The sequence below is a fragment of the Phasianus colchicus genome, chromosome 28, assembly GCF_987193195.1.
Source record: "Phasianus colchicus chromosome 28, bPhaCol1.hap1.1, whole genome shotgun sequence".
NCBI lineage: Eukaryota > Metazoa > Chordata > Aves > Galliformes > Phasianidae > Phasianus > Phasianus colchicus.
In genome coordinates, this window is record NC_143463.1 from 835,636 (window position 1) to 861,169 (window position 25,534).

The 25,534-nt window shown below is 46.0% G+C and overlaps 1 protein-coding gene across 2 annotated transcripts in view; it reads right to left on the minus strand.

Annotated features, from left to right (window-relative positions):
• The window catches only part of CTXN1 (cortexin 1), a 51,361-nt gene that overhangs the window by 17,615 nt on the left and 8,212 nt on the right, over positions 1 to 25,534 (minus strand). The window contains exon 2 of one of the 2 annotated variants that reach the window (XM_090125987.1): positions 24,750 to 24,818. The exons of the other annotated variant lie outside the window; for it this stretch is intronic. The gene's annotated coding sequence lies outside the window, so the exon portion shown is untranslated. The remainder of the gene's footprint in view (positions 1 to 24,749; positions 24,819 to 25,534) is intronic. 2 annotated transcript variants of the gene reach the window in all.

Genomic DNA, 25,534 nt, shown 5'->3' on the forward strand with positions numbered 1-25,534 from the left:
AAGCTGTACAAGTACATATGTAATGCCCACATATCCAAGAGCTGGGCCATTGTACAACATCAGAGCAACTAGCAGGTGGATCAGGTTGCTAGGACTGAAGTGGCTCAGGGGAATTTGGACTAACAGAAGGGTGAATTATGCACATGACACCTCAGGGCATCAGGGAAGAGATGCAACATATAGATGGGCAACAGGTGCCGGGACATTCAAACGCTGGAACACACTTTTAGCAAAAGCCACCTGGTTAGTTGACACATGGGGATTGGCCATCAATTAAAAATCTTATGTTCTGCAGGAGATGGTGTCCCTGTAGTGCACATGCAAAACATATAGCTTAGGACAGTCGGGACTATTCCTGCATCTGGCAAAGGCAAAATTATCCATGAGATTGCTTTTGCTCAAGGACCTGAGTGCATGTGGTGGGTAATGCAGAAGGATGGGGACGTCAGTTGTGTACCTCAATATGATTTGGTATTGGGTGAGGACAGCCAATAATTTGAATTGTATGATGTTAGTTGCTACATAATAATGCATGTCACCACTACTGTTGTTGCTATACAACCTATCAGTGGTACCACAGTGGGTATTACCCAGATTAAAGATGAATATATTATGATGGAATCAGAACTGGTTTCAGTGTGCAGCAGTGTAACAGTGCGCATCACCCCTCCTGCAATGAAGGAATGTTATGACAGATGGAGCCCAAAGTTTTTTACTAAATGAACTCCATGGGCAACTTAGAGACATGGCCTTAGATTATGAGAATGGTATCTGTGTGTACAAAGGCTGCTCCAAAAGTAATACCTCCTGTTTTATGATAATGATCAGGAATGCCCCGTCCCTGGAGGTGTTCAAGGCCAGATTAGATGGGGCCTTGGGCAGGCTGGTCTAGCATTAGGTTGGTGGCCCTGCATGTGGCAGGGGGGTTGGAGATTCATGATCCTTGAGGTCCCTTCCAACCCTGGCAATTCTGTGTTAGAGGTGAATGTTGGTGGGATAACAGTAGAGGCTGAACCCTCCTGCCAATACCCCATTACATTTTGTTGTCATGGGACAGATGACAACAGAGGGGCAGTCTGAAAAAAATGGCATCTGACATGAATGTGTGGATGAAGCAACAGTGTGGAATTGAATTCCTCCATGTGGAGCAAATGACACCCATTGACATTCATAAACACTTACAGAACATTTATGGAGACCGAACAGTGAATGTGAGCACTGTGAGGGATGGCAGGTGCCCCAGTAGTGGTGACAGCAACAGTGGTTCACCTCTGCTGGTGCAGATTTGTATGAGACCAGCTTGGAGCTCTTGTTGATCACTGGTGAAAATGCACAGCTAATGGTGGTGACTCTGTTGAAAAACAGTGTTTTGTAGCTGAGAATTTGTTCTATCAAACAGTGTTATTGTGTTCTTTGGGCCTGTTTTAATTTCCATGGAAATAAATAGGAGGCATTACTTTCAGAGCAACCTACAAAAAGCAGGAAAGGTGATGGTATGGATGGAATGAATTGGAATGTATGGGAAAGTGTGGGACCTAAATGTGACATAAATGATACGGAACAAGGAGTGGATATTGTCTCAGTTTTAGAGTTCTTTTCCTTCATAGCATCTGGTACGACTCTGTTTTGACTTAAGGAAAAAAGCAATGCTGGTTGCAAACTAAATTTCCTATTGCTGCTGAGCAGTGCTGCACAGAGCCAGGGTTCTTTCAGCTTTCCAGCTCCTCATACCATCAGCAAGGGAGATGGGCAGACACGAGTAGCTGGGAGGAGACAGAACCAGGACAGCTGACCTATAGTGTCCAAAGGGATGTTCCATACCACATGACAGCATGGAAAAAAAACTTGTATAACAGTGAAAAATTGGCTGGGGGGGAGCTGCTGCATGGGAACTGGCTGGGCACTGGGAGGCAGGTGGTGAGCAATCACATTGTGCATCATTTGCTTCAGAAATATTATTATTATTATTATTATTTCTCTTTTCCTTTTAATAAATAGCCTTTATCTCAACCTACAAGTTCTACTTTCTTTCCTGATTCTCAGCCTTATCTTGCAGGGAGGGTGGAGTGAGCAAATGGCTGTGTGGTGCTGAGCTGCTGCGGGTTAAACCACAGCATGTCAATGAGCTCCTGCTGATCTTATCTCCTTTAAATTGGTAAGCATTGCTTCTGCAAACACAATTACATTAGTTGAATACTCTCTCTGGTGTTATGGACCACACAGGACTTTTCTGTCTGGGATTGCCTCCAGCAGAGCAAGTTGCTTCTGGGACATCATGTGGTCTTTTTGCAAGAGCCAAAGAGGAGCAGCAGTTGATAGCAGTGTGCCCACAGCTTCCCAAAAGCACAGGAGGTAGAGCATCTGTGAGTAGCAGTGAAGACCCTCACTGGATAGCTTTGGAGTGTTCCCAGACCAGCATAAAAGCATGCCTTACTGCAACAGGGGCAGCAAATGTTACCAGCAGAGACCAGGCAAATCTGCAAGGCTCCCTGACCAGAATAACAGATCCCATGCTGTGGTTGCACATCCAAACTCTGGGTTCAGTGAGGGAGACCTCTCCTTCAGGCAGAGTAGGCAAAGAATGGCTACATGTGCAGCTTCCCCAGCACCAACAATCTGCACAAGTCACCCCTTCAGAGTAAAAACAGGATGGCCAGAATAAATGCCTCACCACATCCATTCATTGAGCTGGTCTAGGCAGGAAATTCAAGCATTAGACTTGACTGCTGATATGGCTGTAGGTGGTCTATGGCTCACACATCTACTAGTATGTAGATGAATTACACCTGCAAGGTGACTTGTTTCAAGGGTTCCCTACCAACTGAGCATTTAAATAACAGAGACACAAGGCAACAGTAAACCTGAACAGTGCTGCACATATCCCTTGGCTGCAGGATAAACTTTGCTGGCTAAAAGTAATGGAGGAGTCTGGAGACAGCTCCCACTTGGCATATCAATTACACCCCATGGATGTCCTTGCCTTTAGATTAAGGCAAAGCAACATGTGCTCCTGCAAACATTATTTTGCTTAATGACAGAAATTATGAATTGTTCACTTCTAAGAAAATTCTGCAAGAACTCTGAAGAACAAACATCGCAGAATCACAGAATGGCTCAGGCTGGCCATGGAAAGATGGGATGAAGATGCACCACATCATGCCCTGATTCAAATTCCATCCAGTGCTTCACAACATGGGATTCACTGTGTATGGAGGGACATAAGATCATATATATTATTCTCTTCCAGTGCTGTATTCTCTTCCTTTGTCCCTGAGAAGAGTCATGTCTGTGCTGGAAGCTTAATTCCAACTAGCCCAACACATTTGCAAAGCACCAGGAGTGGCGGTTGGGACTCACCTACCTGCACTGTGCAGACAGTAAGGGATCTCATTCTGCCAAGACTTGAAGGGCTGGACAATTAAATGAGGTTCAGCCTTTGCATTATCTCACCACTCAGCCAAGCACTTTTGAAAGAAAAAAAAGCTGAGTGTTTCTCTAATAAAAAATCTATTCACCTATGAAATGGAATAAATGGGACCTCTGTACTTTTTTTTTTTTTTAGTGCTGACAAAGTGATATTGTAAAATACTGCAGCAGTAGCAATGGATAAAGCCCTGTGGCATAGAATGAACGTTTTTGTCTTTGAGGACAGTGACTGGAAATGCGCAACTGAAGGCTTCAGTTCAAAGCAAAAACAGTTGCCCATGGCTCAGTGAAAATAATTATTTATTCATGCAGTTTTTACCAACTGAAGATTTTAATTTAACTGCCAATGGTGAAGGACTTAATGAACATCAACTTCTGACTTACTGTGAGACTGAACTGCAACAAACACAGCGCTGCTTCAGAAAGGCAAGACAACTCAGGAAAGTTTGTCACCTCTCAGCTGTCAGATGACAGCGCGCTGAGCTGAGCAGACTGAGGAAAGACTGAGCCAGTTCAAACACACCAGCTCCCCTTTCTTGATGCCCTGATACTAGCAGGGCTCGTGGCACACTCTCATCCCCTTTCCTGGAAAGTACTCAGCACTGGCCTGAACCTTCCTGATGAGGAAATATTTCTCAATATGCCTGGGTGACAGTGAGGGAAGAGTATGTCCTTTCCACTGCTAATCCAGAGTACTTGGGAGCAGCTGAATCCTCTGTAATGGCAGCTAATCAAGCAGAGAATTGCACCTCATCACTCTTTCCTCAGAGCCAACTTCAGCTTTGCAAAGCAATTGTGGATAACATGAAGGATGTTTTATAGTTGACCTATTCTTCCGTACCTGCACATGTTGAGAATTCTCTCCTCAAAGCCTTCTGGCCCCAGTAGCTATCAAGAACTCCCTTAAACATTACAGAAAGAGGGAGAAGAAGCATTGATATCAAAGACTTAAACAGTCTGGTTCATGTTCAGGGAGCAGACCCCTCCAAGCTCCAGATGGATGGGAGTGGGTAAACATTGTAAGGGGTACTGAGGGGTGATCTATGAGACAAGGCAGTGCCAAAGAGCAGTCTGTGTACCTCAGCATCTGGACCATCTATGGGCCAACTGAGAGACCAACAGAGAGCCCTGGCAAGACCCTCTTGATTGAACGGTGCAGGTGCAATGATAGATTTAATATGATATAGTCTACCTAGGCTTCAGCAAAGCCTTCAATACTGTCTCCCACAGTATTCTCCTGGAGAAGTTGTCAGCCCGGGGCTTGGGCAGATACACTCTTTGCTGGCTAAAGAACTGTGTGGATGGCCAGGCCCAGAGAGTAGTGGTGAATGGAGTTACATCTGGCTGGTGACCAGTCACAAGTCGTGTTCCTCAGGGGTTGGTAGTGGGGCGCATCCTGTTCAATATCTTTATTGATGACCTAGACAAGAGCATCAAGTGCACCCTCAGCCAGTTTGCAGATGACACCGAGCTGGCAGAAAGTGTTGATTTGCCTGTGGATAGAAAGGCTCTATAGAGCAATCAGGACAGGCTGGATAGCAGGGCTGAGGCCAATGATGAAGTTCAACAAGACCAAGTGCTGGGTCCTGCACTTTGGCTACAACAACCCCATGCAGTGATACAGGCTTGAGGCAGAGTGGCTGAAAGACTGTGTGGAGGAAACAGCCTTGGGGGTGTTGGTCAGCACTCAGCTAAACATGAGCCAGCGGTGTGCCTGGATGGCCACAAAGGACAATGGCATCCTGGTGTCTATCAGAGATAGCATTGCCAGCAGGAGCAGGGAAGTGATCATTTCTTTGTACTCAGCTCTGGTGAGGCTGCACCTTGAGAACCATTTTCAGTTTTGGGCCCCTCACTATAAGAAAGACATTGAGGCCCCGGAGTGTGTTCAGAGAAGGGCAACAGAGCTGTGAGGGGTCTGAAGCACAAGGCTTATGAGGAGCGGGTGAGGGAGCTGGGATTGTTTAATCTGGAGAAGAAGAGGCCCAGGGGAGACATTATTGCTCTCTACAACTTTCTGAAGGGATCTTGTGGAAAGGTGAGGATCAGCCTCTTCTCCCGTGTAACTCAGCAATAGGGAATGGCCTCAAGTTGTGTCAGGGGACATTCAGGTTGGACATTAGGAAATTCTTCTCCAAGAGAGTGGTCAGGCACTGGAATGGGCTGCCCAGGGAGTGGTAGAGTCACCATCCCTGAAAGTATTCAGGAAATGGTTAGATGTGGTATTGAGAGACACTGTTTATTGGGGAAATATTGGTGATAGGTGGATGGTTGGGCTGGATAATCTTGGTGGTCTTTTCCAACCTTGGTGATTCTATGGTTCTATGCTTCTATCTGTGACAATTCTGGGAACAGGTGGGAACTTTGCAGAAATTGCATGAAGATTCCTATGTTAAATGTGTATAACAAGGTTGATGTAGCTCTGGGGTGTGCATGTTTTGTGGAGAGATCACAATGTACCTAGTGCTGCAGTAAAACGGATTTGGCTTTCTAAACTATCATTTGGTTTGGAGAATTTTCTTGGTTATGATTTTCAGTAACAGCACAGTCCTCCAGGCACAGCTGCACCCACAGCTCGTGACAGTCCTCAGCAGGTCAGAAACAGCATGGTCACAGCCTGCCCCAGGGACAGCCAACGGATGCCAAGGAAGGCACACAGAGATATTGCTCCTGGGAGGTGAAAGGCAAGGCATGGTGCAAAGCAGAGGCAACAAGATCTGCTGCCCTACTCCCTGTGCATTCCCTGTCTGCTCTCATTGGACAAGATAAAAGCACGACAAAGGTCAAAATGATGGTTTGTGGTGAGACAGTCAAAGACACCAAAATGCAGCCTAGAGTTAGCAGCCAGCAATTTAACTAAGATGCCGGTGACCACATATGTGCATGTGGTGTCTTTTATACAGGGCACGAGACACACTGCAGTGATTTTGATACAGAGATCATGGTACACTGAGAAGTCAGCGATACGCATGATTGTTAACCTGAGAAGGCTCAGGTCTGTGCTGTATGCATCCAGCTGCCTTCAGGCTGTGCAGTGCTGCACAAATCCCTTGGTGACAGGAGAAACTGAGACAGCTCGTTGTGACAGAGCTGCTGGGGATGGTGTGGCCTTGTTTCTATCTAACTGCAGCAAGAAGCAACCATGTAAACTGCCTCTTTTATGTACGAGTTGTGACAGCAGCAGGCACAAAAGAGAAAGTTCTTTACTGTGGACACCGCCAAAGGGCCCTTGGGATCTGATGTCTGCCAAAACTATGGTGCCAGGAGCTGCTAGTGGCCAGCAGTGGCAATTCCACAAGACAAACAGCCAGGCAGTGATAGGAATGTGTAGGGCTCGGCCCAACTAGTAAATCAGGGCTCAGAGCTCTGACATTTAGTGGAAAATACTCCTGTTCTTAAGTACTCCCACAAAACTTCTCCCAGCATCAACCCCTCTGCTTGCAAGCCCAAGGAGATAGACGGTGCTGACAAGAAAGACCTGACTGCCACTGTGCTGTGGGGCAGAGAGGGAACATGCCTGCTTCGTCCTAATTAGAATGAATCATTAAATAAGACATCCCCTTCCTGACTGCAGCACATGTTACTGAAATAGCTGTATCAAAGCTGCTTTGTCAGGGGACAAGAAGTGTCTTTCTTCTGGGATTATACAGCCATGGAATTATCCCTTGCCTTTGACAACATCAATTAATTACTTCAGAGTCATTTGCAGTAATAAACTAACTTCTTTTCTCCTTGTTAAGCTGTAGTGTAGCTGCTGAGTAAACAGCAGTATCTGGGCACACAGTGCCCAGCTTGTGATCCCCATGGCTAGGCTCTGAGCCAGCTGACGGCTGAATTCTGCTCCCTGGAGGTCTCAGTGTGCTGCCCAGCTGAGTCTCACACTGTAGGTCTGCAGGAACCTAAGTGCTGTTTGAGAAAGCACAAGAGTCTCCCTTATTGTCACAGCCTGGGATGAAATCATGTTCTCCAGCACCGCCCTGAATTTTCAAGCAGCAAAAGGCATGGTGCCTTGTAGCCTGACTCCTGCAGATGGCCCTGACCTCCCCATTTCCACTTAATTAGATACCAGGTCAAAGCAGGTTAGCAGCAGACAGAGCAGCGCAGACTGCTGCCCCACATTTTCCCCTAGCTCCAAGCACTCATCCCAGAGGTGTAGGGATGGCTTCATGTGATGAACAAGTATCTCTGCCTAGGCTGGGGCGCAAGCAGTGGGGACAGGGCACAAACCAAGTGAGACTCTGAGAAGCTGGGAGGTTCATGTTGAATGGCATACTGGGGTATTACATGGATGTCTGCTGCACTAGTCTTGTCCTCTGTCCTTCCTCGAGCTTTGGCAGTGTAGACTCAGGAAGAGGACATGGGCACAGCAATATCAGCAAGGGTCCAGGTGCTCAGTCCCACCAGCACTGTGAGCACAGCCTTGGTAACCGCCTCACTCAAACACTTGTTGGCATCACCTGAGCCATCAGCAATAGTGACCATGCAGCTTTCTTTGTGCTTTCTTCTTGTCTTGGACAATTCACACAGAGGGTGGTGACACACAGGAACTTGTTGCCCAAGGAGGTTGTGGATGCCCCATCCCTGGAGGCATTCAAGGTCAGGCTGGATGTGGCTCTTGGCATCCTGGTCTGGTGGTCTGGTGGTTGGTGACCCTGCATATAGCAAGGGGGGTTGAAATTCAATGATCTCTGTGGTCCTTTTCAATCCAGGCCATTCTATGATTCTATTGATCTGCACAGATAATTTTATATGTAGTGTAAGACAGGTTGTACACTTGACAATACTCTTTGCCTGACTTTGGAAGTGATTCTGTCAAACTCAGACCCAGACAGCTGCAAAGGGAGAAGCATCCCAAAACCAACATGGTTTTCAGCAGATATATTCATATAATGTGCTAACCCTGGTGACACTGAGACTCAGGAATACAAAGTGTTGATGCTTTCACTAGGACACGTTAAGTTGGTTCTAGACAATTCACACAGAGTTTAGTGATAAAGAGAAACATTGCCTGAGCAGCTCCTTCGGAAAGAATTTGTCACCATCAATAAATTGATGAGAGATTTATTTCTGCCAGTCCAAAAACTGCACGCAAAGTAATATGATTTGTCCAAACTCTTTAACATGCTGTTCTCCTTGATTTAAAGTCTGTTGAACAATCTTTATTTTCTTGGCACATTATTAATTCAGATTCTGGCTTTGATGGGAAGGAGCTGAGATGCTTCTGGAGTCTGCAATTTGGGAGTGAAAGAAGGAAAGGGCAAATGGAAAGGCTTAGGCAGCAAAAATCATCCCAGTATAACTGCAAACTGGGATTAAGCAAAGGTTACCTGTGTCTTGCACAGCTCCTATGTCCAAGGACTCATAAATAAGCATGGAAACATCCCATAAATGGCAAGGAAAAGGTGCTGCCTGATAACAGCAGGTAAATAACACAGGCCAATCCAAACCAATGCTTCCTATTTATTTCGAAGGGAATCACAAGAGATCTGAAAACCACAATAACAGTGGTGACAGAGCACAGCTAGTGGTGCTGACTATGCTGAAAAACAGCATTTTGTAGCTGAGAATTTTCTCTGTCAAACAGCACTCTCGTGCTCTTTGGATCTGTTGCAGTTTCCATGGAAATAAATAGGAGGCATTACTTTCAGGGGAAAAGTACGGCCCTGGTTTTTGTGCCAGCAATTCTTCTTGCACAGGAGAAGCTGCATCTGTCCTGCTGGTCTGCTAATGCCACAGCATAGTGTTCAAAGGTGGCTGCACCTTTACTGGGACTAAATGTTAAACTGGGGTCAGAGGTGAGAAGGAAATTCTTTATGTAGAGGCAATGAGGCCCTGGCACAGCCCAGAGCTGTGCATTCTTGGAGATGCACCAGTCCATGGATGGGCACTGGGCAGCCTGAGCTGAGGGCATGGGGGGATTTTGGGGTCTCTTCCAACCCAACTGTTCTGTGACTCTATGATTCTATGAATATTCCCAGACAAAATAGGATTATGATGAGAAGACTGAGGATATGCATGTGTGATTTAAGGGAAAATCGAGTGAGGGAGGTGGTGGTGACCTCACACTGAGCTCTGCTCAGAATTCAGGAAAAGCAAACCCTACGGAGATGTGATTAGGCCCGGGCTGGGTGCCATGGCAACCTGCTCTGGAACAGGCCTGCTCACAGCCTCACAGTGCCGTGAGAGCAGACAGAGGAGGGTGAGCACGTGGTGCTGGTGCACGAGCATCAAGAGAATGCAACAGGCACCATGCACTGCCATGGGGTTTCTGTCCCCATCAATGCAGCTGCAAGAGGGATTCACTGCATTACTCACTTGGGTGTGATTGTTAAGCATTTGAGGATAAATAATTTAGAGCAAAGGACTGCATAAGGCCTAGAGTGATGGACATGGTGACGGGAGACATGAGGCAGCATGGGCAGAGCATAGACCAAGAGTGCCTGGCCTGTGGCATGGAGAATGCTCATGTGCTCCCCACTGGGAAGAGGTCAGCAAATCCCTCTGTGTCAGTAGAGGAGGTCAGAAGGTTTTGGGGATGGCAGAAGTGTCTCTGCTGTGCCTGAAGGAAGATGCTGATGTCTGTGGTTGCATCAGGGTACAGAGTAAGATAGAAAAGTACTGTCTGCCAAAGTTGAGCAATTAATTTTAGGACCTTGCAGGTCTGCCACTCATCTGAATTATCCAGCACAGCCCTGAGGAGTCAGCTCGGCAGCCACAGAAACTGTGACTCTACACCTTGGTTTCATCACTGAGTGCAATAAGGCAAACAGAAGCTAAGCATCTGCTGCTGGGGAGCCTAGCGGTGTGCTGTAGGGCTGCTGGCTTTCATAGATGTTCACTGGGAGTTCTTCCAGTCAGAAAAATGATGAAGTAATACTATACAGCCTCGCTCACAGACATGGGGATTAAAGGCAGAAAGGTTCCTGTATGTACAAGGGCTGCTCCGAAAGTAATGCCTCCTGTTTCATAATGTCAACCCATGATGTCAGAGGCGAATGTTGGTGGGATGGCAGTAGAAGTTGAACCTTCCCACCCATATTCCATTACCAATATCCCATTTTGTTGATGTGCGGCAGATGGCAGCAGAGGGGCAGTCTTACAGAATGGCATCTGATATGAATGTGTGGATGAATCAAAGAGATGTCATTGAATTCCTCCTTGTGGAATAAGTGGCACCCATTGACATTCATGGATGCTTGCTGAACATTTATGGAGACCAATCAGTGAATGCGAGCACTGTGAGGGATGAGAGGTGCATTTTAGCAGTGATGACAGCAACAGTGCTTCACCTCTGCTGGTGCAGATTTGTACGAGAACAGCATGCAACTCTTTCTCATTGCTGGTGAAGATACGCAGCTAATGGTGGCGGCTATGTTGAAAAAAGATGTTTTGTATCTGAGAATTTGTTCTATCAAATAATGTTATTATGTTCTTTGAGTCTGTTGTAGTTTCCATGGAAATACATAGGAAGCATTACTTTCAGAGTGGCCTACGTGCTTTTTCCTCCTTTGTCTCATTTCCATTTGTTAATCTCTCAGCTTCCAGCAGGAATTCTTGATATTACAGCCTAAATACATACCCCTGCCAATGGCACTGCTATGTCCAACACTCTTTCTTATGGATCAGGCTCCTTGTTAACCCCATGATCCTCCTATTGATGTCCCAGTTTTTTAAAGCCTCAGTGATGCCTCTCAGACTGTCATCTTCCATTTTTGTCCAGCACATTTCTTCACATTGAGTCTGACCACTAACCAAACCTGAAGGCAGTCAGTCCTCAGGAGGCAAGGAGTGAGAAACTTCATGAGAACACTGCTCAATGCTCCCTTTACAGCAAAGCCATTCACATCTTCCTCTCTGTTTGGCAGCTCATCTTGCTTTGTTCACCATCACCCCCAGTCTCAATACTGATTTCTCAACATGCCAAGTGCTTTGCTGAAATTCTGGTAGGTTACATTAACTTGAATTTCTTTCTCTCAATGCTGATTTTGTTGAAGAGAACTCAATCTAACTGATGCAGTCATACTCAATATTGAAGCATATTGTTTCCTGTTTATGTGTTTTATTTTGTTCCCAGCTTACTTTAAAAGTCTTGAGTGTTGCCTATAGCTGGACTATAAGGAATATGTTGTTGTATCTCTGTTTTAATGTCTTCAGTCCAGTAAAGATATTTGCTGTTCTCCAGAATAATCAGTGGCTTGCAATCCTGTATTCTGCCTCAATACAACCATTAGCAATACCAGCTAAGGATTCCTGACCAGGGCATCTGTGCCTGCTGTGACCCAGATGGTCTACATGACAGTAAGGTTTGCCTCACTCGGTGCATCCTCAAACACACAGAAGAAGTGTTTTCTCAGTCCTCTGCCTCTGGTGTCTCTGTTAAAAATACAAAATTTTCCCTAAGTTGTCTTTCTGTGCTTATTTTCAAGTGAGTGTCAGGAAGCCAATGTGCTTAAGATTCTTTTTATTCTTTGAAAACTGAACAACAGACCATGCTGGTAACTGAATAATATCCTTAAAACGTGCACACTTACTTAGCCGGTGCTTATCTAGCTTCATCTTTTAGCCATTGGGCCTAATGATGCTTTGCTGGGTAGAATAAGTTGGTATTGCTCTTCCACTCTCCAGTCAGGCATTAATATCTTGTGGTAAGACACCTCTGACAATCCAAACTTTCACAGAAAATCTTCTGTTGCCCATCTTCACTAATCAGCCTCATTCTTCGCTGATTTCTATCCAATTTATTAATATCCTTATCAGCCTTAGAGACTAATGACAATAAAGGCATAGCCCTGCTATTGCTCAAGACAGCTCTCCAAACGAGGATCTCATCTGAATATTTGGCATGGCTATGCACTGGAAGTCCAGTTGTTCACTGAAAGGCTGGAGACAGAATGACCAAAGAAAGTAGCTCTGCAGAAAAAGCTTTGGAGTCTTTCTGGACAAGTTGGGCAGAAGTCAGATGTGTGCCCTTGAGAAGATGAAGGCCAACTACTGCATAATACTGGGCAGTTGTGAGTTAAACCAATCAACCAAAACAAAGGTTAAGAGAAGAGCTACACTGGAGAGTGAAACAAGGGAGAAATGAAAATGGCAGGGGGTGCCAGAGCTGAAGGACTTGTTTCCAAGAACTCTGACAACTGATGAAAACATCTAGAAATGCCTCTGCTCTGTGACGACTCCCAGTATACCCATTGATGTGGGCAGGACCAATTTTCATGACTGTTCCAGATGCCACAGTCACTTCTTTGTTGGTCAGAGTGGACAAGAGTAGAAATCAAACTGACTTTTGTAAACACTCCCTTAACACAACACTTAAAAGACAGTCACCACCTCAGATCTGATTATCATTTAATCAGAAGGCAACAATCCATCCTCAAACTGGCAGAGATTATTTGATTTCATCATTAAACTGGAATCTTGGCAGCTCGAAGCTCCTTCTAGGCCCTTCATTGGGCTACATACACCCGTATCTCCACTTCAAGCCACTCAGAACCTAGTAGGAGCTGTAAGGACAGGGGAAGAATTATATCTAGGGGTAGGTTGATATCCTACAATACCCAGTGAAGTGCACCTCAGCCTTTTCCATGAGTAGATTCCCAGAGTGAAATGAATGATCTACTCTCATCTTCACTTCAGCACAAAAAATGGCGATAGGACAAGGAACAATTGCCTAAAACTTGAACATAGGAAGTTCCACACAAATGTGCAGAAGAACTTCTTTACAGAAAGGGTGATGGAGCACTGAAACAGGCTGCTCAGGGAGGTTGTGGAGTCTCCTTCTGTGGAAATATTCAAGACCTGTCCATACTCCAACCTGTATGACCTATTGTAAGGTTCCTGCTTTAGCAGGGGCTTGGACTCGATGATCTCTTGAGGTATCTTCCAACCTCTGCCAATCTGTGATTCTGTGATTCTGTGATTTGTCCCACCTTCACGCCCTGGTATCAAAAGCTATGAGTGAATCAAGGGCAGAAGCTGTGTAATGAACTGACTTTGAGCAAGTGTTTGTGATTGGGAGTGACTCAGTAGCAATATTTAATGATGAATTCATAGAGGCAAGACCTTAGCACATCCCTCGAGTTCCCTTAAGAAAAGTTGGGAACTGATAATTGTTTCTTGGGAACCACATAAAAATACAGACATATTCCTTTGTCCAAATACCCAAACACTGAGAGCACCTGCACTCCAAACCTCCCACACCCCCACTCCTACCTCAGACTGTGAATGCACACATCCATAAGCACACAGCCTCTGTCTGCATGCAAGCACACCACATGTCTGCAGAACATACACCCCCACCACCTACAAGTTCATCCCCTCCATCCCACACACCTGATGAGCACACAGTGCAGAATACCTCCACACACTTTTCTTTTACTCCATGGACAAGCCAAACCCACGCGTCATTGATGTGCACCCACACCCCTCACCTGGTCCAACAGCTCTGTTGTTTTTCTTCCTGAGTGTCCTTTGTAAGACTGGGACCTCTGGTTCCTTAGTCCTTACATCTAATTTACCCATCATGGGAATATCCCAACACATCTTTCTGCAATCCAAGGCATTTCCCCACAAGCTCAAGTGTCAGGGATTAGAAAGTATCTTTCCAGCCTGTTGTTGAACCACGGATTACCATGAGTTGGAAGGAACCCATAACAACAACTGAGTCCAGCTCCTGGCTCCACACAGCACTACCCAGAACCCAAACCCTGTGTTTGAGAGCAGTGTCCAAATGCTCTCTGAGCTCCAGCAGGCTTGGTGCCATGAGCACTTCTGTGACAGTGGGCTATGCTTTGTTTTAATTGACAATAAATTAAATCCATTTTCCCTTAGTCTGTTTTGCCCATGATGGTAACTTGTAAGGGATCTCCCTTCTTTATCTTGACCCACAAACTTATTCATCCTACATTCTCCCCTTAACCTTTTTAGATGGTTGATTAAGAGACAGCCAAGACCAATCAACCCACCATGAAACTGCACATGCTGTTCATATTAGGTTTGTATTAACTAGCACGAGTCCTTTAGGATGCATTCCTAAGCTACTGGGAATTCACTGTCAAGCCTTGTATGAACTTCTATGCACCCACAATTTCATCCACATCTTTGGAGTACTGCTACATTACTGTTTTACTACGAAGGAAACAAACAAAGCCCTGATCAGATAATATTTTCATTTTTTTTTAAAGCTGAGGGCAGATTCATTCATAAATGAATAACCATTTATATTATTTAATTGTTTTAACTATTAACGGATAACATGACTATGTTCTATTAGAGATGACTATGTTTTATTGCAAATAATGTCAGTGTCTAGAGAAAGCTAGCAATACTCATGTGAGTACCTGAAATGTAAGAGCTATACACATGAGTTATCTTGCTCCAAACTGTTCTAAGCCAGGCCACCTATATCTAAAGATAAAGACAGAAAGTGATTTGTGGTGGAAACTTACCTCATATATGCATTCTGAAGGAGTCTGAGAGCCCAGTGAGATAAAATGCAGTAAGCTGAATTCAACCTTGTGAATATCACCCTTTATATGTATTTCAGGAAATATATATGCCTTGATGAAGGAAGAGACAGTTTCATCAAAAAATTAATTACAGGATTTATGTGAGTATTTGCAGCCAAGAACTTTTAAGCCTAATAAGTAACTCACTTCTGTCAGCCATCGGGGGTGAGTAGGAAGGAAAAATAATCATAGTGACATAGGCTGGTTTAGCAATAGGGATCCATATAAGTTAGTTTAAGGACCAGTATATTAGTTTAGCAAAAAGAATTGATGTGTGCTAGTTCAGTTTAGCTCTGCTTGGAATGTGAAGGCCTAGCAGTCTTGTTTTGTATGAGCAACTCTTTGCTTCACTGATGTCACAACAGACCACTTCTTATCTATGTGGTACGTACTGGGAGCTCTGTATCACCGGGTGCAAGGACTCCCCTTGGATTTCATATACATTGTTTTGAGTTGTAGTACCAAGAGAAAAAGTTGCTCATTGTGGCAAAACAAGCAATGGAAATTTGGCAAATTAGGGGAAAACAGCTGAAAGTTGGCCAAGGGTCATGATGAAGAGGCCGGTGATGGAATCAAGGGGATGAAGAACAGGGTCTTAAGGCCACCAAAGGGCCACACTGCACACATTCAACGGATATCAACATGCATTAATGAGTCCTTGGAATAAGAACGAATACGTATGCCATTTCCAAGAAGTGTACTGCCAATATATGTATTAACTATATAAATGTAGCACCAGAACTCCAAGAGGGTGCTCATGGCTGGCCAAGTCACCCGGTACATATTGTGAACTAAAAGAATTCCTGCTTTCTAATACCACGTTGGAGTTAAAGAGTTTTCTTCCCGGACATTCCAATGGCAATAGCAAACAAAGACAACTACAAAAATCCCAACAGCATGCCATCAATAGATTTCAGGCAATTTTGTCGTACTTTCCCTTACTATCTTGTGGTCATCTTTAGGGCTAGATGGAGAACCTGAATTTTTAGCTTTTGCTCTGAAGTTGAAGACAACTTCTAGAACGTTCTGTGCTGCTCTCTCCATGACCCATGAGGCTCCTTCCCATTACTGGGCACCATACATAATCCAACACCTCAGATGCAATGGGGGCTGATGTCCAGGGAACATTCTGCAAGGAAATCAAGCAGAAGGTAGGGAACACAGCTAAGCATCTCCACAGAGATTCTCTATGGGCAGTCTATTTTTTTTTTAATTAGTATTTTTCTTCATGTTTTTAATAGCCATTAAAGGAAGATGGGGTGCATGCCTTCCTTCTGCACAAATAATGAGATAGCAGCTTGTAAGATGACTGCTGAAAAAAGAATAAGTTTTTATGCTCTGTACAAACAATACACAGAAATGCTGACTAATTCTTATAAGATGGTATGTAAATGTACTATATCTAATTAGCAATTAAGTGACTTCTTGCATTTAAATAGTAATATAAGTACAAACAATGCTAAGCAAATTAGGTCTTTAACATTTAATTACCAGGCTCGTCTATGAATTATTTATCAAGTGGGCAAATATGCTGCTCCAAAGAAAACCACTGCTACAATTAAAAGATTATCAATTATTTTGTGGTCTGAATTCCTCTCCTGCCTGGAACCATTCATATGCAACAGCATTTATAGCCATGCTTTGGTCTTTCTGTGGATGGATTCAGCCTGACTGTAAATGTGTAAGCAGTGATTTATCCACCCCAGCGTGCCCTCCATCAGAGTTGCTTCCTTGTCATCCTACAGCACCGTGGGCTGAGCAATGAAATAAGTTCTAGGATGCTCAGAACAGTCGCTTGCTTTCTTAAAATGTATTTGATGGGGATTCCTTTAAGGACTCTGCATCTTACTCATATCTATCCTAAACCTCATTAGTTCCAAATGAAACTTATCATTTCTCATCGTGTCCCAGCAGATGCAATGAAATCTTGATCACTTCATAATAGCTTTATGTGTTAGGAAGAGTTCACTCCCTTTCTTTGCTGATCAATTTCAGCTTGCTCTTTCAGCCCTTCAGGCTCTTCTTAGTCCTGTCAAGTCTTGCTGCTTTCTCCAGCAGAGTGGGAGTGATGCTGAGAGTGCACAGGGCTCTGCAGAAAGGTGGCAGGGGAATGCATCTCAGGCCAAGGAATCAGACCAACCAAGAAACATTCTGGCAAGTCTTCCTGCCCCCACATGGCTTCCCAGACCAATCACAGAGCTTATTTCTCAGATCTGGGGAAATACTGACAGCCCAAGAAGATAATTGAAAGTGGAGCATCCCATACCACCCTGTCCTACACCAAATAGCACTGATTCCTCTTGGTGGGAAGAAGGTTGGTTCTGTTCTGCCTGGAATGCAGGCAGGCAGGGCAGTATTGCAGGGTGCTGTGTAGGAAAAGACACTTGGTCAGTCACAGGGGGAAGAACTGCAGCCTGGATGAGTCTGCCTTAGGGCTGTAATTAAATCATTTCTTGACAATCCTCCTGCTCACACAGTAGCATCACCACCAAACCAGAGTACTTGTCAGGCAATGCATTCAACAGCAGCTCTAGTATCAGAGGTAAATGGATAACATTAACAGAGGCAGCCTTAAAATTATGCATTGCCCCTCAGGCCTTATCCCTCAGCCTTGTGCATAGTCACATCTTTCCAAATCAGCAGAAATCTCCCTAAGGACCTGAATTATTCAAGCCACTTTGACAAGATAGCCCACGCTTGGCCTAAAGCTAATCCATGCACTTATTCCAGCACTGGCAGCATGTCAAACCATTTCCTTTTCGTGTTCTGGGCTTCCCAGCAGAGCTGGCATGACTATGGCCACAGAGGGGAAGGAACAGGGAAGAATGGCACAGGTTGTTTTTCCCAGCAAGGACTGTGCCTTCTCACCCTGATTGAGGCAGTAACAATACAAAGGCTGTGACAAAGCTGTCTCCTGGGGAGTTTTTGTAATTCCAAGCCAGTTCCAGGGTTTGGGCTTGCTGCTGGCCTTTCTGACACCAGGAGGAGGAAGGAACATGCACTTGTGAGGCCCATTCAGCACTTGCTCTTGTGTTATGGACCACAGCTTCTCCTTCCACTATATCATAACTGGGGAGTCTGTCTCATCCATCCAAGCCATGTTCTGGCCCCTGCTGGCAACTACAAAGTATCTGAAATGTCTCCTTGGGCTCCTGACAGCTAAAAATCAGAAGTCAGAATTTCAGATTCCCAGGACTATTTTCTGTCCTGCCTACCCAGCGCTGGTCAGCCCATCGCTGTTCTTGGCTGTAGTAGGAAATGAACATCCACAGGTCAGAACATACATGCCTGAAACCAACACTATGTTGCTGTGATCTTCAGTTGGCCAAGATGATGTTATGTTTTGGCATTAGGATATCAAAAGTAAGGCAGCAAACACCCTTCCCTTGAAGTCATATGCTCTGGGAATATATCCCCTCAATACTCACCAGAGGCAAAGGGATGCAGGATAATGAAAGTGAAGGTACAGATTAACCTATCCAAGGCTTTCTGGAAGATGTGCAGAATACGCCAAATTGGATGGGAAACAAAAGGATTAAGTCACGTGGGACAGAACAAAAACTATACCATGTATCTGAGAGCATTGTCTCAACACTTCCTGAGCTCCAGCAGCTCAGGGTTGTGGAGCCATTTGGCTCCAGGGCACGCTGCTGCCTCAGACCCAGCTCGCTGTCGACCAGAACCCCCAGGTCCCGTTCTGCAGGCTGCTGTCCGGCCTCTCATCCCCCCCCCCCGTAGCCATGGGCAGGGCTGCACACCCAGGGGCAGGATTCGGCCCTGTTCTGGCTGGACTTCGTGCTGCTGAGGATTGCCCAGCCCTGCTGTGTGTCAGGGTCTCTGCAAGGCCTCTCTGCCTCTGAGGGAGTCAGCAGCTCCTCCAGTTTAGGGCTGTCCTCAAACTCAGCATCCACTCGAGTCCTGCATCCAGACACATCTCCAGACCAGACCTCTCCTTACAGATAAAGCACCGGATCCCATAGAGAGGGGTGTGATCTAAGAGGCTTAGAGAACACCACTGATCTCACTGGATTGCTTTCTAAATGTCTAAAATATCAAATAAAAGCATTGGAACTAAAGGGGGGTTGCACTCCTGTTTATGCCATCAGCAAAACGCACACAGTGTCTTTTTCTAGTTGGACCTCCAGAGCAGCCTCTGGGAGACTGCTGGCATTGCAGAGCATTGCCTGGGTACACAGCTACTGCAGCAGAAGCTGTGCTGTGGAATCACGGAGCATTTGCAACAAACAGCATCAAACTGGGAAGAGATGTTGGAGTAATAAGCCTTCCCAGTTGTTATGTCTTTTTATTCATTCATTCATTTATTTATTTAAAGGTGATGCAAATAAAATGTTGGAAGAAGAAACCTCCTTTGTTTCCAGATCCTTTCAGCCATTCCTTCCTTCCTTCAGTGCTGAAACTGAATTTGTACTTCATCTCCCAAAGGAAGTAGAAGCAATGATTCCACTATCAATTTAATGGTTTTCTTCAAGAATCAAGCTCTACGTTCAGAGCTGCAGAGATTCGCAAATAAATGATAGTCATAGCAAAATACTGTTAATTTCAAGGGACAGCTTCCCTCATGGAGCATTTAAGTGCTCTCAAGCATGAGTGCTACATGGCAGTGCTGATCCGCCCTATGGGAAACTTTTCAATACACGGGGAAGTCTGAAGATCCCATGAGTGATGCAACAAATTGACAAAACATGAGATTTGTGTGATGTGACTGATTGCCATCTGACACTTGAAATGTGATTTAAGCTGTGTGTGACTCTGTTTGTTCTCCTTAAATGAGCATGAGTTCGGAAGATCCTACAAAGGTAATATCTCTTGTTTCAAAAAGCTAAGTTACAATGCTAAAAATGTAATTTTAAAATTGAAAATAGTTGAATCTAAGCTTGGACTTCATGTGACTTGGCAGGAACAGAGCTGACACAAATGTGCACTTTTGTTCTGACAATACTGAACGTATCGAAGTAATCTGTTCTGCAGTTTTCAAATAAATACTGATCTTGTGCAGATTCAGCCATAGCTCTGAGACACCCAGTACATAGAGCAGATTGCTGTTAATTCAGTGCATGCTCCTGGGCAGTGCAAGGGTGAAAAGGTGGGCATGAGAAACAAGTTGCCAGATCTAGGAGCAACCATGAACACACTACAGGCACAGCACCACCCTGGGTCACAGCGTGGGCTCCAGCAGATCCTCCCGAGCCTTCATCATCTCCTTAGCCCAGGCTGTAACCAAAGCTGCCCACGACTTCTCCAGTGCATGACATCATGGCCAGGGATTTGTGTTTGTGGCAACTGAGGATCTTGTCCAGCACAGGGCAAGGCTCTCCAACCCCTATTGATTCACTTGGGATTACAAAGATATCTCCGATGCCTGTTATATTCATCTTCTGTTAGCTGTGCTAGTCATCTGTTTCAGTGCTAATGAATCCAGGAGACCCTCCACAGGTACCAAAATATCACCTTCAGACCAGGAGTCAACTGGTTCCTGTGGATTCAGATGTCCTTTAGCCATTGGCAAAGCCAGCCTTACAACTGAGTCTCTCCTCACTGCCCTAGGTCTGGTAGGAGTACTGTCAAGTCATTCTGATCTTCCAGTACTTGACATGGGCACAAGATCCACCCCGTGGGAACCAGATCCAGTTCCTGACCCCATAGCACAGCACTGGCTCCTACCAGAGCCCCTCTGCCTCCCTCCAGCTCTGCTGCTGGGTGGGCTCAGGCAAGGAGATTCACACCGAAGCCAAGAAAACAGAGGTTCTTCATCACAAAACTCAGGGATTCCAAACAGACCCAGTCTTTCTGCAGGTTGATTCATTCCCACAGTTGATGCCAGAAGTGCCTGCATCCCACTGCTGCTCATAGCTGTGCTCACACTTTTTCTTTGGACCTCAGCATATGAAACCAGGGGAAAACAGTCCTGCACCACCTCCTCTCAGGAGTAGGGACACTGGTTTGCTAGAGCAGCAATATTACTGCTCAGCTCAGCACAGGGATCCCTGAATCTCTCTCTCACTGGTGTCTCAACCCAGAAACCCTCATGTCAGCCTACCTGCCAGACCCATGGTAGACATGGGACATGCCAGTTTTAGAAGCCCTGGCTCACCAGCAGTACATCCTGCCCAGCGGACAACACAGAGCAGCCAAAGGCATTTAGTTCCTGTCTGGTGTTTCCTTGTATTTGGAGTTTACCATCCAGAACCCTTTTCCGAAGTCAGCTGGAGAGTTTTGCAGTGTCACACTACTTTTCATCCTCAGCGCTGTGATTGCAGACACTTCCCACTGGGAAGAGGAAATTCAGGTTCATTCCCGCATCAGGCAGTGATGTTGTGCCCACTGCTCTGCACTGCACACAGGGACAGACCAACACTGCACTGCCCTTGGCTGCGACCCTTATCTTCAGCGCTGCAGTACAAGAGAGAGCCCTCACCTTTCTCCTAATAGCAAAGTCCGGCTCTCACACCTGAGCAGGAGCAGAGCAGGAGTCAGTGGGCACTGCTTTCAATACAGCTGTGCTAGAGGCAGGGAACATAAAGAGGACAACCTGGGCAGCCTCCATCCTCCATGGTTTGCCGTTCTGCTCTCCATATTCCTCTAACTGACATCATTCTGTAGAAGGGCCAGGTAATCCTTTCCTACTGCCCTTAATATGATGGACAGTATGACAACAGAAAGGTTTCCTGCTTCTCCCTGGTCACAGGTACATCTACAAGGGTTGCTCCGAAAGTAATGCCTCCTGTTTTACAATGCTGACACACAGCTTCAGAGGTGGATGTTGGTGGGATGGTAGTAGAGGTTGAACCTTCCCACCCATTACATTTTGTTGCCATGTGACAGATGGCAGCAGAGGGGCGGTCTGACAAAATGGGTCTGACATGAGAGTGCAGATGAAGCAAATGAGGTGGCACTGAATTCCTCCTTGAGGAACAAATGGCACTCATTGAAATTCACTGACACTGAATGTTCATGGAGACCAACCAGTGGATGTGGGCACACTGAGGTGGTGGGTGGTGCATTTCAGCAGTGGTGACAGCAACCATGGGTCATCTCCACTGGTGAAGATTTGTGCAATGAGCGTGGCATGCAGTTCTTGTTTATCACTGATGAAAACGAGCAGCTAGCAGTGATTATGTTGAACAAGGGTGTTTTGTAGCTGAGAATATGTTCTATCAAATAGTGTTATTGTGCTCTTTCTATCTATCATAGTTTCCATAAATATGAAGCATTACTTTCAGTGTGATTTATGTACCCTTGTGACACAGTACCCATATCCAGGCAAAGTGGCCCCACTGCCCTCTGCAAGGAGCCAAGTGGAGGAAGACTTTTCCAGCTGCTGGGAGGAGGTCTGAGGCAAACACCCGTATCCAGAATGTAGGTCAGCATCACTGGATTCCACTGAGGGAAAACCAGAAGGCTGCTCCAAGCAGAGGGCAGGAATAAAGGAGGGAAAAGGAGAGGAGAGACAGAGGACATTACAACATGAAAGACCTTGAAACAGGAAGGAAAAGTTGGCCTGCATTTGTTCACCTCTCCGGGCCTTAATCCCTTCATTAACACAAGCGCCTGATGATACAATTAAAGACAAGCTCTTCCAAACCTGCAATGCAGACAGTCTGCACCAACAAAGGCTCCTGTGAATTAATCTGTGTATTTAGAGGTATCTTCCAAGCTTAGCAGCATTTTCCACGTTGTGCAGATCTGTGGGGTTGGCCCAGGGCCAACGGACCCCTACATTCTGACCAGGCTCCATAGAGGAGCCCTCTGCACTGAGGAACAGGAGCAGAATGGCTGAGCCACAGCAGAGCTGGAGCTCATCACACACAACCAGCAGGAGCCAAGGTGGTGGGAGGGAGCACAGAAGGTACAACAGACATCAGGAGAGGGAGCATGCAGTACAAAATGAGCCAGGACAAATAAACAAGGAGATAAGGGCAGGGCTGATAAGAGGCCGAGTGCCAGTGTTGGTGGGGGTTGCAAGCAATAGCTGTCCTGTGACTTGGCTTAGGCACATCTGTCTCGCTGGCCTGCAGGCCCTCCTGTTCTTTTGCATCATCAGCTCTCCAGGTTGTGCCCACATCCTGCTGTTTCTCCAGCAGGACCTTGTACTGCATGCAGCTGTGCCTCTAGACACCACAGCAGCACAAACACTAAAAACTACACATCTAAGCAAAAGAAAACAGGTCTTTGGGGTGGCCCTATCCAGCCTCAAGGTTTGGCAACCCTGCAAGATCCAGAACAACTTACTGGCCAGCTTACCCCATCCTGAAACTGATGTCATCATAGAATCATAGTTTGGGTTGGAAGGGACCTCAAGGATCATCAAGCTCCAACCTCCCTACCGCAGGTAGGGCCATTGACCTCCATATCTACTACTAGACATATCTAATGCTATCTATTACTAGATGTCCTCACATCCTGCCTTGGTATCTTCCCACAGCCCCCTTCCCTACCAGGAGATGGGTTCTGTTCACATCCATGTTGTCCATGCATCACACGTTCATTGAGCATGACTCCCAGGAACTTGGGCAACAGTCTGCCTTGGCTGAGAGCCTCTGTGCCAACTACTCTGTCCCTTCCAGACTTTGCACAAGACACCAAAAACCCCTGAACTCTGCTCCTGCCTGTGAGCAAGCCCCTGACCCAGCTTCCCTGCTGAGCAGCTCAATGGGCACACGAGGCTGATCCTATTTAGGTGGGCAGGAGGTAGAAGCAACATGCTGCTGGATGCTCACAGAGCTCAGGCAGCACCAAGATCATGGTTTTATGGTGGTTCTATCTCCATCCCACTGCATATGCAAAGAGCAGCGTGAACAAGAACCAGGCTCATTAGATGCATCCCAACAGGCTGCATGAAAAGGATGTGGATGCAGCAAAACAGGCAGAGCCTCTCCTTGTAAGGCAGTGAAGAAAACTGTGGACTTTGCAGTGATTTTTCACTTTAATTGCATGAGGACTTCCAGAACTGGCAGCGCACCAACATCTCACACCATGCAAGCAGAGCCTTCATCCCATATCCTCTATACCTGGGTAGTAAAGGAGCATCTGTGACACAGTGAAAATTTGGACAATAGGGAGCAGGAAAGCGTGGCCAATTTGCCTCTGTGTATCCTGCTGCAGCAGTGTGTGACCATGCACATATGTGCTGCCAGAAATGCATATGCATTTCCCTAGAGGTATGCATATCTGCCTGCACGCCCTGCCTGTCTCTGCTCAGATGTGCACTCAAGAACAACAAATTGCTCTGCTCCTCCCTGGAGGCTGAGTGGTTATCCATTTATTGTCGCTGTTCTTGGCCTATCACTTTCTAGTTTATTATCCCCTTGGATTTATTTCTTTTTTTTATTCAGTGCACTGGAAAACCGATATGCACTTAGAGATGCTTCCAGACCCATGCTGCCAGAGCTGGATTGCTGCTGCCTGGAGCATACATCCGAGGCAGGACAGCTGCATGATGGAAACATCACAGCCCTGCCTGACCACACACCTCGTGGCAAAGAGCAGGGATGAAGGCTGTTTTGGAGGCAGTTGGATGACAAGGAGAAGAAGACTAAATAATATAGGGGAGAAACACCTCTGGCCAACCTTGATAACTAGCTCTGAGGTAACTGCTGCTTGCAAAGGACTTGGAAGCTGAGAGCAGAAATAGAGGCAGTTTGTCTGAGCTAACAAACTAAAGCTGCAATCACTGCAGATCTTGGGAGATCAAACAAGTGGGTCCCATGGGATCTACAGGAGAGGGAAATAAGGCTGCATGAGGTCTGGTATGGCAGCACGCCCTGCCTCTTTGCAGATCCCTGGAGATGTACTTACCTCTGTGGCTCTGGGCCCTGTGCCCACCCTTCCAAGGGCAGCAGCATCTGCTGGAGGGGAAGGATACACCTAAGGAAGAAATCCAACAGTTTCTCATGGGAAATGAGAAGTCACAGGGCAGTGAAAAGGAAATTGCCTGGCTGTGCAAACCACCCAGTGCCAAGGTGTCCCTCCCCACTACCAGGTAATGGAGCAGCTCCCACAGGGAGCTCTGAGCCCACTGCTCGCTGCAGAGGGGTTGGACCAGATGACCTCTAAAGGCCCCTTCCAACTCAAACAGTTCTATGAATTCTATGACCAGTCTGGGAGCACAAGAGCAAGTACAGGGACAGGCTGGGGTAACATAGCCCTTCACAGCAATTGCAGGGCTGTGAAGCAGGAGGAGAGGGCTGCTTAGCCCATATATCTGGCACACACAGCAGTCGTCCTGTTTCCAATAGCTCCCAAGTCTATAAAGGTAATGCTTTAGTATCAGCCCCTGATTCAAATTTATTACTATGTTATTATATCATTACTATTATTACTATAAAAGTAGGGAGTCATGGCTGGGTCATGCATGATCCCAGCATCTTGGATCGCTTCTGTAGGCAGAAGGATTTTTAAGCTTATCCCAGAATTTTGAGAGCTACGCTCATTATGTTTGATCCCTGGCACATGACCAAACTGCAACCCCCATCTCCCTCAATACTCGCACTCTGCTTGCCCGTGGGGTCTCTCTGGGAGCTGGGAGAGGAAACGAGGCCAATCTGATGCAGTACTTTCCTTCCAGCCTCACAGGTGTCAGC